The following is a 19,291-nucleotide window of genomic DNA, read 5'->3' as shown; positions in this document are numbered from 1 at the left end:
CTTCCTTGTGCAGTCCGCTCTGGTACATATACCTTCATAGTGCCCTATAAGGTTAGTTACTAGTTTAGTTCTGCATATGGGAGTCTCCCCCCTCCCCCCTCTTTTTGGGTGTTCCCTAGCCCTCCCTTGGGCTACCTTGCTCCCGGTCCCTAGTGACCCCTGCTTATGGATGTTAGAGCCTGCCTCTATCATGGGTACACCCTCTCAGGGAGGGGAAGGGATGCCTGGAATCCTGATGGTACTTCCTACATCCCTTCCCCCCTCTCCCCCTGTCTCTCCCCCTATCCGGGTGCCGGTCTCTTGCCGCCTCTACTGTCGGCAATACCTGCCTCCTACTTGGTGACTCTTCCTAACCTTGCCGCCAGCCCCCCCCCCCCGTGTACCGAGGGACCGCCGGCTGCCGCCGGCTACTACCGGCGGCTCTCCTCCTCCTAACTTGTCGTCCGCTTGCGGTCGGCCGCCGGAGTGCCGGCAGATACTGCCGGCAACCCGATACAGCCTTAACCATCCTTATCCCAGTCACCAATCTGGCATCCTCCGACTGCCGGAGCCGCCGCTCCCTGCCGGCGTGCCGCCGTTGTGCCGGCGGCCGCCATCCTGGTATTTGACTGACTTTGAACATTGTCTGTCCTAATGCCAGAATCTATGCTGGAGCGAGCTCCGGCATGCCGGCGGCTTGCCGGATGCCCCGGAGGCGTCAAGAATACTTGCACCCCCTTCCTGTAGCTATCATAGACAATGATAGTCCTATATTGCAAACAGATAAGCTGTTTCTGCTATTAAGGTCAGTACCTAGTACTGCTCTATTAGTGATCATGCTGTCTCTTTGCATTCTTCTATTTCCAGCATGCTATGTGCATCTTAGCACGGCTGGTTGCCAGAAGCAGTTACCTTTTTAAATGAGGCCTTCTGGCCCTTAACTGGGAACCGAATGAATTCGGTCCCAATCTTGTCCTTGGATTTTCCATGGAATTCCAAATACTTGGAGTTCTAAGGAATTATATCCGGTGCCCTCGGTCACTCGGATTATCCAGGGACTAAGCTTATGGTAACCGGCCGGGCGGGATGCATGGAGCATGTTCTCTTTACTATTTTCATTCTCTATGCATCACACCTTCATTAAGTTAAAATTAATAATTAATATTAACTTAGTTTAAGAGCCATTCCTATGACTCCCCCATACTCATTTTCTCTTTCTTCCACAGGAGGAGCAGATGCAGTGTGATTTCGCCTTCTGCGCTGTGAAACGCCCGCAGTTTTACGGGCATACGGCTTGCAGGACTCACGCCCCTTGTGCAGACAAGAAAGGGGATTTGAAGTTTTGGAATCCACTGGAATGTACGGTCTGTCAGGCTCACCTAGTTGAGGCCTTCCATAATCCTCCCTCAGCGGAGATTAGAGACATTTCTCGTGAAAAGCTGCGCAAGTGGGTGCGTGGCTTCCAGAAAAATGCTACCGGACCGTACCTGGCCACCGAAGAACTGAGGTCACTATTGTTCCCTAAGGCCTCCCCTGACTCAGTGGTACCCAAAGACGTGATCCCCACTCTCCAAATTACGGTGGAACCTGATGTAGTCATGGCTCAGTCCATGCACGAGTGTCGTTTGGATTCCGAAGATGACGAACAGATTTCGGATGTCTCGGAAGACACGGAGAAAACGCTTATGGCTCAAGGAGCCGAAGATGACGAAGACAAGGTGGAATACACCGAGTCGGAGCAAGAGGTCGCTCCCCCGTCCATCCCCCCTCCTACTCCTACACCGACGGAAATGTCTATTCCGTCTACCTCCTCGACTCCGGATCCTTCTTCTTCCACTCAAGAATTAATCCGGCTGATTAGAGCCGTCATGGACGACAGGCTGAAGGAGAACCAGGAGTCCATCAGGTCGATGATAGGATCCAGAGAGCCGAAGAAGATTTCGGTCAAGGATCTCCCCGCTTGCTCTCATGCCAACCCGTGGAGGTATGCAGAGCATATGGTTATTGCGACCGGCAGGATCTTTGTCAGTGATAAGATCGGCACGGTCCCTTTGGAAGATGTGGAGTTCTTCCCAAGCTTTGAGGCCTACCCGGACTGTTACGTCCGGCTTCGTTCCGAACCTGCCTCGAAGGAAGAGACCGAACCTAAGGAAGAGATAGTGTTCGATCTCGCAAAGGCCCAAGCTATGCTAGCCTCCGCATTCAAGAGTAGAGGCTTTACCTGCTCTAAGCTTCCGGCATTGAGCAAGAAGCACCCTACTTACGTTGCACCTGAAACTGCGGTTCTTCCATTCTTGGAAAAGGCCTTAGCTGCATGCCTTAAAGCGGCGGACGAAGGGAAACCCTGCCCTGCACTGGAGGAGTGCAGACCCTTCTCCATCGTGACCCCCCCTGACGCTCGACCTGGAAAGATGTCCAACATACTTTCGTCGTGGGAAAGCTCGATCCTGACGTCGCCGGACGTCAGTTTAATGAAGACCTCCCTAAGCTCAACGATCACCTCCTTCGTCGGGAACAAGACACGAAGGAGAGGCTTGCGGCATCTCTCTCTCATCAAGTCCAACTTGAAGTTATGGCCTGTGACACTAGAGTACCAGACCACTACATGGTACTCTCCAAATCCCACTTACTGACTGTAATGAAGGACTTGTACCACTTCATAAAGGCTCGAAGAGCCTGTCGTGAATTCGTGTTCGCCGGCGCCACCGTGAAACATGAACCCCGGAGGCTGATTTCCTCCAACATCTGGGGAAAGCACCTTTTTCCTTCTGACCTTGTGAAGGAAATCACTGACAGAGCCGCCACGGAGAATAGGAACCTTCTCCACAAGTGGGGCATGTCCAGGAAAAGGAAACCCTCTCAGAACGACGGACCTCAGCCTAAGAGGAAACCCCAAAAGTCAAAACCCCAGCAACGTCAGCAAAGACGTCAGTTTCCGGGACCCGCTACCTCCCAAGTGGTTGCCCAACCACAACAGACCTTTCAATTGGTCCCCCAACCGGTGTTGTCACAGTCACCGGTCTTCACCCCTGCCTTTGAGCAACATTCAACTACCTTTCATGCCAAAGGTAGAGGCTCATTCAGGGGTGCAGGCAGAGACGCATCTCGCCGTCCCTCCAGAGGTAGAGGAGGAAAGGGAGCTAGCGGCCGAGGCAGCAAGTCCTCGGGACACCAGAAGCAATGAAGTGCTTCCGGTGGGAGGAAGACTCCGCCAATTCCAGGATCGTTGGACCTTCGATCCCTGGGCACACAGCATCGTCAAGAAGGGTCTAGGCTGGAGTTGGACTCAACCACCCCCAATCTTCCAGCAATTCTTCCAACAATCAACCCCCCTTCTGGAAGAATATGTTCTAGACCTCTTGGACAAGAAGGTGATAAGGAAGGTAAAGTCCACCAGGTTCCAAGGGAGACTGTTTTGCGTTCCCAAGAAGGACTCAGACAAACTCAGAGTCATTCTGGACTTATCCCCCCTCAACAAGTTCATAGCGAACGACAAGTTCAAGATGCTGACGCTTCAACAAATAAGGACCCTTCTGCCTCAAGGTTCCTATACGGTCTCTATAGACCTGGCGGATGCCTACTGACACGTTCCAATGAACCATCACGCTTCCTCCTACCTAGGATTTCGACTCCAAAGGAAAAGCTACGCCTTCCGGGCCATGCCCTTCGGCCTCAACGTGGCCCCTCGGATCTTCACAAAACTGGCGGATGCCATAGTACAACAACTCCGCCTAAGAAACGTCCAGGTGATGGCCTACCTCGACGACTGGCTAGTCTGGGCTCCATCGCCCGAAGAGTGTGCAAAGTCTTGCAACGAAGTTACCCAGTACCTAGAACACCTGGGATTCAAGATCAACGAGAAAAAATCTCGCCTCTCTCCAGCTCAGAAGTTTCAGTGGTTGGGAATCCACTGGAATCTTCAGTCACACCGCCTTTCCATCCCCCAGAAGAAAAGGAAGGAAATAGCAGGGTCTGTCAAGCGACTACTGAAATCCAAACGCATTTCAAGACGACAGCAGGAACGAGTTCTAGGCTCTCTACAATTCGCCTCAGTGACAAACCCAGTGCTTCGTGCACAGCTAAAGGATGCCGCGGGAGTATGGAGACGCTCGGCATCCATCGCTCGAAGAGACCTCAAGAGACGGCTTCCAAACAGACTGCGACGCCTCCTAAAGCCGTGGTCGGAAGAAAAGGCCCTGAAAAGGTCCATTCCTCTCCAACACCCTCCTCCATCACTCAACATCCACACGGATGCCTCACTGGAAGGTTGGGGAGGTCACTCCCACCAAAAACAGGTTCAAGGTACCTGGTCTCCACTATTCAAGACGTTCCACATAAACATCTTGGAGGCCATGGCGGTCCTTCTAACACTGAAGAAGTTATCCCCGCCGCCCTCGATCCACATCCGTCTAACCCTAGACAACTCGGTGGTAGTTCGTTGTCTCAATCGCCAAGGCTCAAGATCGCCCCAGATAAATCAGGTGCTTCTCCCAATCTTCCGTCTGGCAGAGAAGAAGAAGTGGCACCTGTCTGCAGTTCACCTACAAGGATTCCGCAACGTGACAGCGGATGCTCTATCTCGGACAAACCCGATAGAGTCAGAATGGTCTCTAGACGCAAGATCGTTCTCCATCTCTCTCCAAGTCCCAGAACTTCAGATAGATCTCTTCGCAACGAGCGACAACAATCAACTTCCTCTGTACGTAGCCCCGTACGAGGACCCCAAAGCAGAAGCAGTGGATGCCATGTCACTGGACTGGAACAGATGGTCCAAGATCTATCTGTTCCCTCCCACCAACCTTCTGTTGAAAGTCCTCTCCAAACTGAGAACCTTCAAAGGGACAGCGGCCCTAGTGGCTCCCAAGTGGCCCCGGAGCAACTGGTACCCCCTGGTCCTGGAGCTGCAGCCCAAGCTGATCCCTCTCCCGGGCCCAGTTCTCTCTCAACAAGTACAGAAGTCGACTGTCTTCGCTTCATCATCGAAAATCAAGGACCTTCATCTCATGATTTTCTCTCCCTTGCCGCAAAGAAGAGGTTTGGGATCTCGAAGAAAAGTCTAGACTTCCTAGAGGAATACAAGACCGAATCCACGAGACGGCAATATGAATCATCCTGGAGGAAATGGGTCTCCTTCGTCAAGACAAAAAATCCTAAAGAAATCACGATTGATTTCTGTATGTCCTTCTTTATTCACCTTCATGGACAAGGATTAGCAGCCAATACGATTTCAACCTGCAAATCGGCCTTGACTAGACCAATTCTATATGCTTTCCAAATTGATCTGTCCAACGACATCTTCAACAAACTACCGAAAGCATGTGCTCGCCTACGTCCAGCACCCCCACCGAAACCGATCTCCTGGTCACTAGACAAGGTACTCCATTTCGCCTCCAACTTGGTCAACGATTCATGCCCCCTCAAGGATCTGACTCAGAAAGTTATATTTTTATTTGCTCTCGCTTCGGGAGCTCGAGTCAGCGAAATAGTGGCATTATCAAGAGAAGAAGGACACATCCTGTTTACCGATTCAGGAGAAGTGACCCTCTCCCCTGATCCGACGTTTCTCGCTAAAAATGAATTACCCACCAAAAGATGGGGCCCTTGGAGAATATGCCCCCTGAAGGAGGATGTCTCTCTATGTCCAGTAGAGAGCCTCAAGGTCTATCTTCGCAGAACTTCGAACTTTGGTGGAGGCCAACTCTTCAAAGGAGAAACATCGGGCAGCGACCTGTCACTGAAACAATTAAGAGCGAAAATCACCTACTTCATTCGCAGAGCGGATCCGAACAGTACACCCGCTGGTCATGATCCTAGAAAAGTGGCATCTTCTCTGAATTTCTTTCAGAGCATGGACTTTGAAAGCCTTAAAAACTTCACGGGCTGGAAGTCCTCGCGAGTTTTCTTTAAACACTATGCGAAACAAGTGCACGAAGTCAAACATTTTGTGGTAGCCGCAGGTAGTGTTATGAAACCTGCACCTAACTCTGCGTAGAACAGTGAGTTACTTGGGACTCTAACTCTTCGGGTGCCTATGTTGACCCTCGAGCGATTCATAGTGATGTCGAAAAACACTTAGTGCTTTTATAACTGTTCTTATCCCAGGTGAAATGTCATAGTGTCACACAAGTGCCGCATGCCTTGAGCATGATGTGTTTTATTTAAAGACTTGCGTTCCTCGAGAACGAGTACCTACTAATACCCTGAAATTCCTTTTCAGATTCAATAGCAAGCCTTTATTTCTATGTACATTATTATTACTGTAAATGAACTTTACTTTTGCTGTAAATTATTTAATTTCTGCATTGTGAAATAAAATTTCTATTTTATTACTTGTGCGTCTCTATCAGCTCCTACTTACTATGAAATACATACCTGTCATAGTTTTATTTATTCCTCCTTTCTTATGGTTATGAAGAATTTAAGATGTTTAATCCTAAATTATATTCACCCTGACTAAGTAAGGTTCCTACATGAATACTTACTTCTGATAACCAAGAGATGAACTCTACACAGTGTCCAACCACCACTGGTCTAATTTCAGAATGTTCCTATACAAATACCAAACATTCCGCTTCATCTCTAAGTTCTTCAAGTTCTTCTCTCAGGATGAATAGCCCTTCAATACCACTTTGACGTCGGCATAGCCCATGGGAACTTCACTGCCAAGGGGGGCAGGATACTTCGTCCCTATGGTTCTTTATCTAAGATTACTTTGCTGTTTTGTCAATGCCTAGGCACTTAATACTGGGGGAAAATCTACCACGATACATTGATTCTCTGGTACTCTTCCATCAGGACGCCATGGCTTGAGCCCAAAAAACGGATTTTGAGCGAAGCGAAAAATCTATTTTTGGGTGAGATAGCCATGGCGTCCTGATGGACCCTCCCTACTACTTCGTCCAGTTTTGTTCCCACCCTGTGCTACTGTATCATGGTGATGGGCAGCAACTGGCTTCAGGATGAAGACGGGCGTGACGTCATTAGAGCAATGGCGTCCGTTTGTTTACGTCTCGAGTATCAGTAGTAGCCACGAGTGAGATTAGCTGTGGAACGGCTCCCAGCTATTCTCTACTCTTACACACCGAAGCATTAACTCTGTTCGGGGTGAAGATAGCTATGTGGCGCGTTTAGACATGCGTCCCCTGTTGAAATTACGATGTCTTAAAGGGAAACCTTTGAGATACTCGCTCCAGAAGTTAGAATTCTGTGATAACCTGTGGTTAAATTCTCTGGGAATATCTTAGTAGTCTTATACCCAAGGAAGCTACCAAAAAGGAACCTTCCATCAGGACGCCATGGCTATCTCACCCAAAAATAGATTTTTCGCTTCGCTCAAAATCCGTTATATATACAGTGGTATCTCTACATACGAATTTAATCCGTTCCACAACCGACTTCAGATGTAGAAAATGTTCGGATGTCGAAACGAATTTTCCCATAAGAATACATTGAAATAGGATTAATCCGTGGTTGAGCCCAAAAACCTATGATAACTCCTTAATAAATTACTACACATAATTTCCCATGAGAATAATGCACACTAAATTAGATAATAGACATGTAAAAAAGAAGAATTATAAAAAATGATAAATAAGAAACGGGTTTTTAGCGTCACTTTACCTTAAAAACTCCAGCGCAGGTGTTGTTAGTCTTGCTACGCAAAGAGGAGACGGACGGGCGGCGAGGAGGTAGAGAGGTTAACTACGATAAACGTACACTACCGTAACTTATTCTAACTTACACTAAGTGAACTTTAACATAACTTAGCTTATTTATTTTTTTCATTTTTATATTTTATAGTTTTTTTTTACATTTTCTTTTTTTCTTTTTGATGATTAATTTTAATCACTTTCACTCTCTCCACTTAAAATTTATTGAATTTCTTTCGCTTCACGCTTTGCCGTTTTCTTTGAACCACTTCCATCCTCTTCATCACGAGTTCGCTTCGTAGTTTTTTTAAAACAAACTATCGATAGATAGTTGCTTGGTACGGCTTTTCAGAATGTTTCGAAGGTGAGTTAGGCAAAAATCATCAAACTGTGCAACTACACGACAAACCTGCAATTTTTTGGGGTGGTATTTGTCGATGAAGTCGACCACGTCTTGATATTTTCCTAACACCTCTTTTATTTGCGCCGAACCTAACACATGTTCTACCTCCTCGATCCCTTCCTCGTCATCACTCATGTGCTCAGACATAGCATGGAGTTCCTTGAGCTCCTCTGTGGTAAGTTCGTCGTGATGTTCGGCGACGAGTTCCGTGATGTCATCTGCGTCGACCTCCAGACCCATGGACTTGCCAAGGGAGACGATTTCCTCTACGTCTTCCGCTGCACCCATTACGGGATCAGGTTCGGGGTCAAAACCTTCAAAATCTCGGGGAGAAACTGCATCAGGCCACAGCTTCTTCCAGGCAGAATTGAGGGTCTGTCGAGTTAATCCCACCCAAGCCTGATCTATGATCTTCAAGCAGTGCACGATGTTGAAGTGGCTTTTCCAAACTTCACGCAAAGTTAAGTTTGTGCTTTGCGTGACATTAAAGCACTGCTTGAATAGGTGCTTGGTGTAGAGCTTCTTGAAATTCGAGATGACTTGCTGGCCCATGGGCTGGAGGATAGAGGGGGTATTCGGTGGAAGATACAGCACCTTTATGAACTTAAATTCATTGAAGATATCATCTTCAAGTCCGGGGGGGTGAGCGGGTGCATTGTCAAGGCATAGCAGGCACTTTAAAGGCAATTTCTGTTCATGAAGATACTTCTTCACAGAAGGGCCGAAAACTTGGTTAACCCATTGCCCAAAGAACTGCCTAGTGACCCAGGCCTTTGAGTTGGATCGCCAGAAAACATGAAGCTGGTCCTTATCCACGTTGTGTGCCTTAAAGGCCCTAGGGTTCTCAGAATGGTAAACCAGTAAGGGCTTGACTTTAAAGTCCCCGCTAGCGTTGGCACATAGGGCAAGAGTCAACCGATCCTTCATTGGCTTATGCCCAGGCAATTTCTTCTCTTCGCGGTGATGTAGGTTCGACTGGGCATCTTCTTCCAAAACAGCCCGGTTTCATCACAATTAAACACTTGCTGCGCTACGTAGCCTTCTTCCAGCACGATCCTTTCAAAGTTCTTGACAAAGTCAGCTGCAGCCTTTGTGTCCGCACTAGCAGCCTCTCCGTGGCGAACAACTGAATGAATCCTGGACTGTTTCTTAAATTTCTCAAACCAGCCACGAGATACCTTGAAATCGTCTGAGGAAGGTTCGGTTGAACTCTCCCCAGCATCACCCCCAGAGCTCTCCTCCATCAAGTCCGTGAAGATGGCGTGCGCCTTCTCGCAGATGATGGTTTCGGTGATGGTGTCGCCAACAATCTCTCTGTCCTTGATCCAGATTGGCAGAAGTCGTTCCATCTCTTCTATGATAGGCTACGGCGTTTTGAAATAATGGTGATCCCCTTAGAAGGTTTCACTCCTTTAATGGCTTCCTTCTGTTTAAGGATTGTCGAGATCGTCGACATGTTACGGCCATATTGTTTAACAAGTTCACTCACGCGGACGCCACGCTCATGTTTTTCAATAATTTCATGCTTTACGTCTAAAGAAAGCATTCTTTCTTCCTTTTCTCACCACTACCACTACCACTTGCAAAACTAAGCCTTTTAGGACCCATACTTAACGTAAATTACCGTAAAAGGATGCATGTAAAAAATCACGATCAAAACAGTACAATAATAGCAGAACGCACAGGGCACAACCGCAAGAAGCCGACGAAAACAGAGGACTGACCCAAGCCACGCTAATTGAGGGTCCCTCCGAGGTCGAAGTGCTGCCTTCTATTGGCGGAAATGAAAAACACATCCGGCGCTATGAGTACCAACTACGCGTACGGGTATTGTTTACTTCGGGTGTCGAAAAAAAAATTCGGGTGTAGAGTAGGAACGTGTTCGAATTGTACTTCGCGTGTCAAAAAATTCGGATACAACCGGTACGACAAAAATTGCTTACCTCGTGTGTCGAAATAAAATTCAGGTGTAGAGTCAAAAATTTGCTCGAATTTTACTTCGGATGTTGGAAAATTCGGATGTAGATACGTTCGGATGTAGAGGTTCCACTGTGTATGTGTGTATATATATATATATATATATATATATATATATATATATATATATATATATATATATATATATATAGAAATATGCCAAACCTAGGCTGCCGCTTAAGGGAATCTTTATCCTGATGCCTAGGTGTGACTAAATAAAGAGTATCCTTTGCTTTTCTTGCAATAAAACACACACACACACACACACACACACACACACACACACACACACATATATATATATATATATATATATATATATATATATTTTAAATATAATAAAAAAAACATAAGTATGATATAATGACTTGTGACAAATAAAAAAATTAAATCTTACCTATAAAACCTATGCTTCATAAAAAGAGCACCTTTAAGAATCTGATAAAATGTCATAAAAAAAAAGTTTTCTGCCAAAACAAATATCCTTCTCTTTTAAAACTTTTTAGTAGCAAAAGACACGTTGTATGTTTAAAATAGTATCACACTCACTGCACCTGGGAACTGCTTCATGAGGTGTGCTGCTGTACCATAAAAAAAATCTCTGTACATAAAAATCAATGTCAATTTCACATTAACAATAGACCTACACCACTATGCTGAAATTACTTATGTCCTTTTCGCCTTCTGTTCTGGGGATTCTGATTCAGAAACAATTGTCTTAACAAAACTAAGATTCCTTCAACCATTCCAGTGTCTTGTTATCTCTATTTTCTTATGTTTTGACTCATGCTGACAGTAAATCTCTTAACTTTTAAATAAACGATACAGTAACATATCATACAATATTTTCAGGCAGAAGGCTAATGGGATTCATTATTTCTAAATTGGAAATTTCAGATTTATTTTCAATGGATATTTTAGATTTGAAAGACAACCAAATCATGAGCCATAAAAATATTGTAGTAAATATTTAATCTCTTACCGACACCTAAACATCGAAAACTAATGCTACTTAGTCTAACCTAACCTAGGGTGATGCATCACTACTACCCTACTGTAGGTTAGTCGGCTTACGGTGCAATGTAAAATCTCTGATAGGTAAATACAGTACTGTATATAGGTTTTACTATAGTGTAGTACATTATTAGTTAGTTGATTGAAACTGATAATTAAATATCCTTCTCTGAGCACACTACTTTGAATAACATATCCTATGACCTGAGATTTATAATCTAGGTAGGCCTACTTCATTTAATTAGAAAAAACTGCCATTCATGGGTTTGTGCATTAATTTCTCACTTTCTATATGACTAGAAATTGCCACCATATGCCGTTACCGTCCAAGTAGAACCGCTGTCACTAATAAAGTGGATTTTTTTTTGGGGGGGGAACACCTACTGTTACTTCTAAAGTGACCTAAGTCTTGACATTTTAAAACAGCTCTTCTTTGTAACTTGGTTAGTGAGTAATCTCAAGGAGCATGTCAATTGCATGGAAACTTTTTCTTTCTTTCTTTTAGGGAATAAGAGATATTACGGGTGTCTCTATAGATGTTCTGATGTCGATAGATGTCAGAACGGCGTAGTTTTCAAGTTATAGGGACGATTGAAACATAAGGAGTTATGTCTGGGGAAAAAATCGGATGGAAAGCCACCAAGGAAGACAATACAGGGATACCTACCTAACCCAACACCCCGTTAGGCAAGGCCAGGCGAATAAGGTTAGTTTGGTTGAAAACTCATGTTAGGTAGTTACTCCAAGTACAGTACTTTATTTCCCTTTTTTTTTCTTTTCATTTTTTACATCGTTTCAAACTTCTTTATAAATTGAAATATATGTAAATATGTATTATTGTACTGGGCTAAAAATTAACTGAAATCTTGAACTTGAACAGATATTCGTGCTCATGAATTTAAACACCTACTGACATTATGTAATAGGTATGTACATTTCATCCTATCTGAAAATATTAACATGTAATTCATCTCAGGTTTACGTTTTATAAACAATAACAATGCTACCCAATTTTGTTCACCTGAAAAAAGATATCGTATGTTTTCTTTCCCCTACCGAATCAGGACATAAATGTTTGTTCTATTCGATGGTCGATAGACAGCTTTACATAGAAAATGAGGAAATGTGAGCAGATATCAATCATGGTTTACCTTATTCAGGAGAAACTAATGCCAGAGTTGTACGGTTACTTGAACGGTGCACTAGACATTACTACTGAATAAAAATTATAAGATTCAACTTGTTACATTTCCGAGATCCGTATTTCTCGCCGCCATCTTGGATTTCCTTAGAGTCTGGTGGTGTTATGTGTTACCGACTTACTGCTAGGCTACTAATTGGAATGGTTCCGATTATGATAGTATTAACCAAATATTGGTATTAACAATGTCGATATCAATTCAAATGCTATATGATCTGAGTAGTTTATATACGGTCCATAAATTCAACTAACACGCATGGTTAAGATTGTCATGTTACGTGATTCTTGAACCATTAACACTTACACAAGCTCTACTTCTTTCTCTTCAACATCAACACCCCCCTCCCCCTTTCTTTAAGGGGTCGCTATGTCTAGTCAGCCTTCTTCATTTCCTCTAACCTGTATATCTTGTTCCCTTATACCCCTTTCTTCATGCCATACAAGGATTTATCTTTCTACCTGAACTTTGGCCTTCCCATCTTTTTCTGTCCTACGTAGAGCATTATTTAGTATGTTAATTAAATGTAAATAACTTGAATTACCCATTGATATCAACTGTGATCTATTCGATGCTCTATTTGTACCAATTTTGACTTACGGTTGTGAAATATGGGGTTACCACAAACTAGATCCTGTTGAAACATTTCACAAGCGAACAGCAAACAGCATGGTATATGGGGATCTTGGCAGATTCAAAATTGAAATATCTATTTGCAAACGGATGATTGGATTTTGGTAAAATCAAAGGCGTCTAAATTGTCAAATGTTTTTTTATCGTTTTCTTAGAATTCTGTACGAGTCGAATGAGTATAAGTCTAGTTGGATCCATAAAAAATTAAAACTATCCTTGATTCATGTGGTATGTCAAATATATGGGAACATCCAGAAAATTTCAATCACACGTGGATAATAAATAGCCTAGAAATGAAACTCAAAGATATAGAGAGACAACAGTGGCATGCAGAAGTAGAACGAAATATACTGTATTATGAAGTAATTATAAACTTTTAAAAACAGAATTTGGCCAAGAAAAGTATATTATAAATTTAGATAAACCAGAAAGAATTGCCCTTAGTAAATATAGGTGTGATACCCACCCTCTTCCTGTAGCAACTGAAAGATATTCTGGGCAGGAGAATCAGCACCCTTGCACACTATGCAACAGCATTGAAGTTGGGGAATGAATATCATGTTTTAGTTTGTCCTGTGATTAGAGAAATAAGAGAGAGATACCTGAAGCCCTACTATTGTAGAAGACCTACCACTTTTAAATTCAATCTGCTCCTCAATACAAGTAGTGCTAGAGAATTGAAAAGACTTGCAGTTTGTTAACCTTATAATGTCTTTATTTTAGAATTAATACTTTCTAGGATTTTCGTTATTCTGGTATTATTTTCAATGTATGTAGTTTCCTTTGTTAGAATACCTTTTATGCTTTAAATATGTAGTTGCTAAATATGTGTACATATAGTTGTAATCTATTAGTCTTTTCTTTTTTGTAGTTTTTGTGTAAAATATATATATTTGTGTAATTTTGTAATTCTCATACTCCGGAAGGGGTCGATAGAATAAAATTTGCCTTTGCCTTTACCTCCATCTGCAGCAGCATAACCATTTTACATATGTGTTCATCTTTCCTCATGATAAGACCAAACCATTTCAGTCTTCTTTCATGAGCTTTCTCTGACACCTCCAATACTTTGACTGTCCCTCAGAATAATTCATTCTTTTTTTGTGACACCATGCACCACACACACTTCAGCATTCTCATCTCAGCCATTTAAATTTTTCTTTCTTGCTCTTTCTTTACTGACCAAGTCTCTGTCCTACAAGCAATACTCGCATGATTAAACTCTCTCATATGGCGAAATGACCAAAACTGATCACCGGTGATAATGGATTTCATTCACATCATTGTCTGCACCTTCCCCCTTCGCCAGAAATATTAAAACAAATATATTCCTTCATGAAATATAGTAAAATGTTTAATTCTGTGTAAAGAATCTAAAGGCGGATGTCCAACTAAAACTAATTCTCGCTTTAAGGGAACTTGCTTTCATCGAACCTAAAGTTTATTTAAAGAATGATAAAAAAAAATATATTTAACAGGAACATTCTTTGAGTTATTCAATAGGCCTAAAGCTTTTTGTTACAGGACATAACATTGTTGTCAGCTTATATTTAGAATGTATATTTCTAGGCATACGCTTTGTACACACAAATTTATGCACATAGGATTCAAGACGATGTTCAAACTAATTATGGTGATGATTCTTTGGATTGTTACCCACTTTTGGATATTTTTTTTTTCAATTAGCCAAAAGTAAAACATATATCAGTTCTTGTAAATTTCTTAAAGAAATATACACACACATAAAAAAAAAGATAGGCCTACCCAAAATTTGGACAAAAAACCTGCAAATGGGGCCTGGCCTGGGTCATTCATCACCCATATTATTATTATTATTATTATTATTGTTATTATTATTATTATTACTAGCTAAGCTACAACCCTAGTTAGAAAAGCAAGATGCTATAAGCCCAAGGGCTCCAACAAGGAAAAATAGCAGAGTGAGGAAAGGAAATAAGGAAATTTTTGGGCTCGAGCCATGTCATCCTGATGGAAGTTCAGCAGCTTCCTACTGTATGATATTTCTGCGAGTGATAGGCTATTACACGAGAATAAGAAGTAATAAAAATTAAAATGAAATATTTTTTAAAAATTAACAACATTAAAACAGATGTATGATTTATAAACTATAGCCTAATAGGACTTATGCAAGCCTGTTCAACATAAAAACATTTGCTGCGAGTTTGAATTTTTGAAATTCTACTCATTCAACTACCCGATTAGGAAGATCATTCCACAACTTGGTCACAGCTGGACTAAAACTTTTAGAGTACTGAGTAGTATTGAGCCTCATGATGAAGGCCTGACTATCAGAATTAACTGCATTCCTAGTATTACGAACAGGATGGAACTTTCCGGGAAGATCTGAATGTAAAGTATGGTCAGAATTGAAAAAAATCTTATGTAACATGCATAATGAACTAATTGAATGACGGTGCCAGAGATTAATATCTAGATCAGGAATAAGAAATTTAATAGACCGTAAGTTCCTGTCCAACAAATTAAGATGAAAATCAGAAGCTGAAGACCCAACAGAACAATACTCAAACCAAGGTAAAATGAAGGGATTTTGACATAGGAAAAATCTATTTTTGGGTGATATAGCCATGTCGTCCTGATGGAAGTTGCTTATGGCAACTTCTACAGTATAATATTTCTGCGATTGATATTACAAGAGAATTACCGTCAGATATCATGGGGTTCTAACCCCCGGAAACGACATCCGAAGATATCATGTATAATCAGAGACGTGTCATAAGATAACCATAGATATCTGCACCCCAAACTGACCTTATCCAGTCTAATCCACCAAGGGGAAGGATAAAAAGGGATCTGTTACACATCCTATCACCTTCGAGTGCCCCTATATGTTCCTGCCTCTCATTTCTTCTACGCAGCTGTTAACACTTCTTCAGCATAGATTGATCACTAAAAAATCTTGAAAGACTTCTTCAATAGGCAATTTTTTTGTGTAATTGAAGACACAGACCTAATGAGTTTCTCAAAATTAAATTTGCTGTCGAGAATCACACCATGCACTAACTTTAGCTAGATCTTTATTAAGGGATTCAGCAATGCCAGATCGACATTCAGGAGGTGGAATTGATGCAAACTGAGTAACATCATCTGCATATGCAACAAGCTTGTTTTCTAGACCAAACCACATGTCATGTGTATAGCCTATAGTATGAAAAGTAATGGGCCAAGATCACTACCCTGAGGAACGCCAGATATCACATTCCTATACTCACTATGGTGCCCATCAACAACAACTTTTTGCAAACTATCACTTAAAAATTCAATAATGATGCTAAGGCACCCATTCCCAACTGTTTCAGTTTGAAAACAAGGGCCTCGTGATTAACACAGTCAAAGGCAGCACTAAAATCAAGGCCATTAAATCATATGAACTTCCTGACCACAATCAAGGGATTTCTGTACAGCATTGGAGATTGAAAGAAGGGCATCACATGCCCCAAGGCCTTTAAGAAAACCAAATTGCAAACTAGGGAACAGATGATTACCTTCAGCAAACCAGCAAACCTATTAAGACGTTTTTCCAAAAGACGTTCAAAAACTTTAGATAATATGAGTTATGGAAATTGGGTGGTAATCAGTTGGACCTGAGCTACCACAAACACATTTACATAGTGGAGTAACATTACATATCCTCCAAAAAGTGCTAAAAGCTCCTTTACTTGCTAACTTGGGCAAAATAACATATGCTATGGAGAGACCCCTCAGTTGCAGTGTTAAGTAAATATTAAGAGGCTGGCCCCTGTCAACACACTGGAAGAAAGTGCAAATACAAGTAGGCCTATATAGAAGGCTAAAAACGGATTTTGAGCAAAGCGAAAAATCTATTTTTGGGTGAGATAGCCATGTCGTCCTGATGGAAGGTTCCTTTAGGTAGCTTCCTCAGGGATATTTTCTACAGTGATACTCCCAGAGAATTAACCATAGGTCTCCAGAATTCTAACTCCTGGTACGAGTATCCTTAATATATCTTTAAGGATACCACATAATATCAGGGGACGTATTTTTTGATACGACACATAGCAATCTTCACCCCGAATAGATTTAACTCTTTGAGGGGGAAGAGTGGTGAACGAAAGGGGAGCCGTTATCAAGGTACCCGGTGGACCTCCTCTCCGTACTATTACGGTCCATCATTCCTAACTTACATTTAAGCTGGAATAGCCGCAGATAGAGTAGTTCCGGGTGGGGTCATATGAGAAAGAAGGGTGGGTCCATCAGGACGACATGGCTATCTCACCCAAAAATAGATTTTTGGCTTTGCTCAAAATTCGTTTTTTTGGGCTCGGCCACGTCGTCCTGATGGAAGCTTACCAGGGAATTAACTTGAAAGTACTATATCTGTGGGTTTGTATAAGTGCCTTCTACCTTGAATGTGGTCCTTATCTGGTCTCTTAGACCTGTATATGACATTACCGTTATCTGTCATTTCCACTAAGCTTGGAACTGGCTTAGGGCTTCCTGCCCCCTGCAGGGAAAGTGTCGACATCGACAATAAGGATTCAAGGCTTGATTTTCCGTAGGGACGGAAGGTAATACTTAGAGATTACCTTTCACATACCTTGGAAATATGTACTCTGATTTTAAATTGGGCCCCTCTAGGGTTTAATTAAAACTCTAGTATGCTTTATCCGTCTGTAACTGAGATAGCAGCAATAAGACACAAATACGTTTTGTATTTCTACCTTGCAAGTAGATTATCAAATGTAGTTACAATAGGGTATGAATCTGATCTGGCATTGGAAACACATCAGGGTCCATATTTTCTCTTGTCGAAAAAATATGTAATTTCATTGAAATGATGCCACTCAATGGAGATGTGAAACCAAATCTGACTGACTTGTACAGATTTTGGGAATGCATGAACACCGTAATGCAACGTTCACTTGGCACTGGTGTTATTGGTCAGATATGCACCTATATGGAACAGTGTGTTAATCAGTGTTGTGATTTGCACTCGAGGGTAAATGTACCCTTGCACCCGATACACTGGAAAGTCCCAGAGCAGTTCACTGTTTATTGCAGCGCTAGACGACGGGTTTTATAACACTACCCGCCGCCACCACAAAATGTTTTATTTCATGTACTTACTTCGTATAGTGTCTGTAAAAGACTCTGGATGATCTCCACTCAGTGTATGAGTGGAGTCTTCTAAAGCCCCTGTGTTGGAAGAAGTCCAACGAAGAAGCAACTTTCCTTGGATCGTGACCTGCAGGTGAGCAGTCAGGATCCGCTCTGCGAATAAGTAGGTGAGCTTTGCTCTCAGTTGTCTTGGAATAGATTTGATCCTGAGATTTCGCTTCGGAAGAGCTGTCCCTCCTTGAAGTCTGAAGATCTACGAAGATAGACCTTAAGACACTCTACTGGGCGTAGAGAGACATCTTCCTTCAGTGGGCAGATTCTCCAAGGATCCCACCTCTTGGTGGGCAGCTCATTCTAGGCAAGAAAGGTAGGATCGGGAAAAAAACGTTTAGTTCTCCTGGCAACCACTCAGCCTGTGACGTCCTCTTCAACTCAAGGGTGATCCCACGAGGGAACGGTCTTCAATGTTCAGGAGTAAGTAAATACTCAAGAGCCGCTTCCCACTCAGAGGACGACACTCAACCTCGTCATCGTGATTGAACTCGTTCCGAGTTTTAGACTTTAACTTGTCAATCACACTATAGAATTGATCCTATGTAGTATGATCATGTCTAGGAACTGAATATGGCCTACATTTCTGATAAGGCCAATATTTCACTAACTCTAGCCCCTGAGGCTATTGCAAACAGAAAGTGACTTCAGTGTTAGATCCTTTGGAGTATAATCCTCATTGTTTAGGTTCGAAGCATAGTGCAAGACTTTGTCCAACGACCATGTGATGGGCTTTGGAGGGGTTGCCGGCTTGAGTCTAGTGCATGCTTTTGGACCTTATTGAAGATTTCGCTTGTGAGGTCCACCTCAAAGGCGTATAGAAGAGGTCAAGTCAGGGCCGACTTACACGCAGTTATCATAATGGAAGCCAGGCCTTGTTCAGGTAGGTAGATGAAGAAATAGAGAAAGAAATGTATTGAAATTTCTGTTGGTCTTCTTGTTCTCACAAAGGAAACCCACTTCTTCCAAGACAATTCATATTGTCTCCTAGTTGAACTTGACTTGTACTCTTCGATGAAGTCGATTTTGTCCTTTGAGATCCCAAACCTTTTCTTCGCTGCTAGGGCGAGAAAATCATGAGATGTAGGTTGTTGGTTCTCAAGGATGAAGCGTAAACATTCGACTTCTGAACCAGTTGGGATAAAACGGTTTGGCAGAGGAAACAACTTCAGTTTCAATTCTAGAATTAGAGGGAACCAATTGCTTCTGGGCCATTTGGGGGCCACTACTGCAGCTGTTCCTCTGAAGGATCTTAAGCTTGTCAAGGA

The 19,291-nt window shown here is 42.6% G+C and overlaps 1 long non-coding RNA gene and 1 other non-coding gene across 2 annotated transcripts in view; both read right to left on the bottom strand.

The window, feature by feature from the left end:
* The window catches only part of LOC137646768 (uncharacterized), a 39,584-nt gene extending 27,058 nt beyond the window's left edge, over positions 1 to 12,526 (bottom strand). The window contains exon 1 of the long non-coding RNA XR_011045455.1: positions 12,174 to 12,526. This is a non-coding gene — a long non-coding RNA (uncharacterized lncRNA). The remainder of the gene's footprint in view (positions 1 to 12,173) is intronic.
* Positions 12,527 to 18,375: 5,849 nt separating this feature from the next.
* Positions 18,376 to 18,581, bottom strand: LOC137647360 (small nucleolar RNA U3). Its single transcript, XR_011045584.1, has one exon. It is a non-coding gene; the product is annotated as a small nucleolar RNA U3 (small nucleolar RNA).
* Positions 18,582 to 19,291: the final 710 nt, after the last annotated feature.

Source organism: Palaemon carinicauda, chromosome 9 (assembly GCF_036898095.1).
Source record: "Palaemon carinicauda isolate YSFRI2023 chromosome 9, ASM3689809v2, whole genome shotgun sequence".
In the NCBI taxonomy this organism is placed as follows: Eukaryota; Metazoa; Arthropoda; class Malacostraca; order Decapoda; family Palaemonidae; genus Palaemon; species Palaemon carinicauda.
This window is presented reverse-complemented; position numbering and strand designations above follow the sequence as displayed.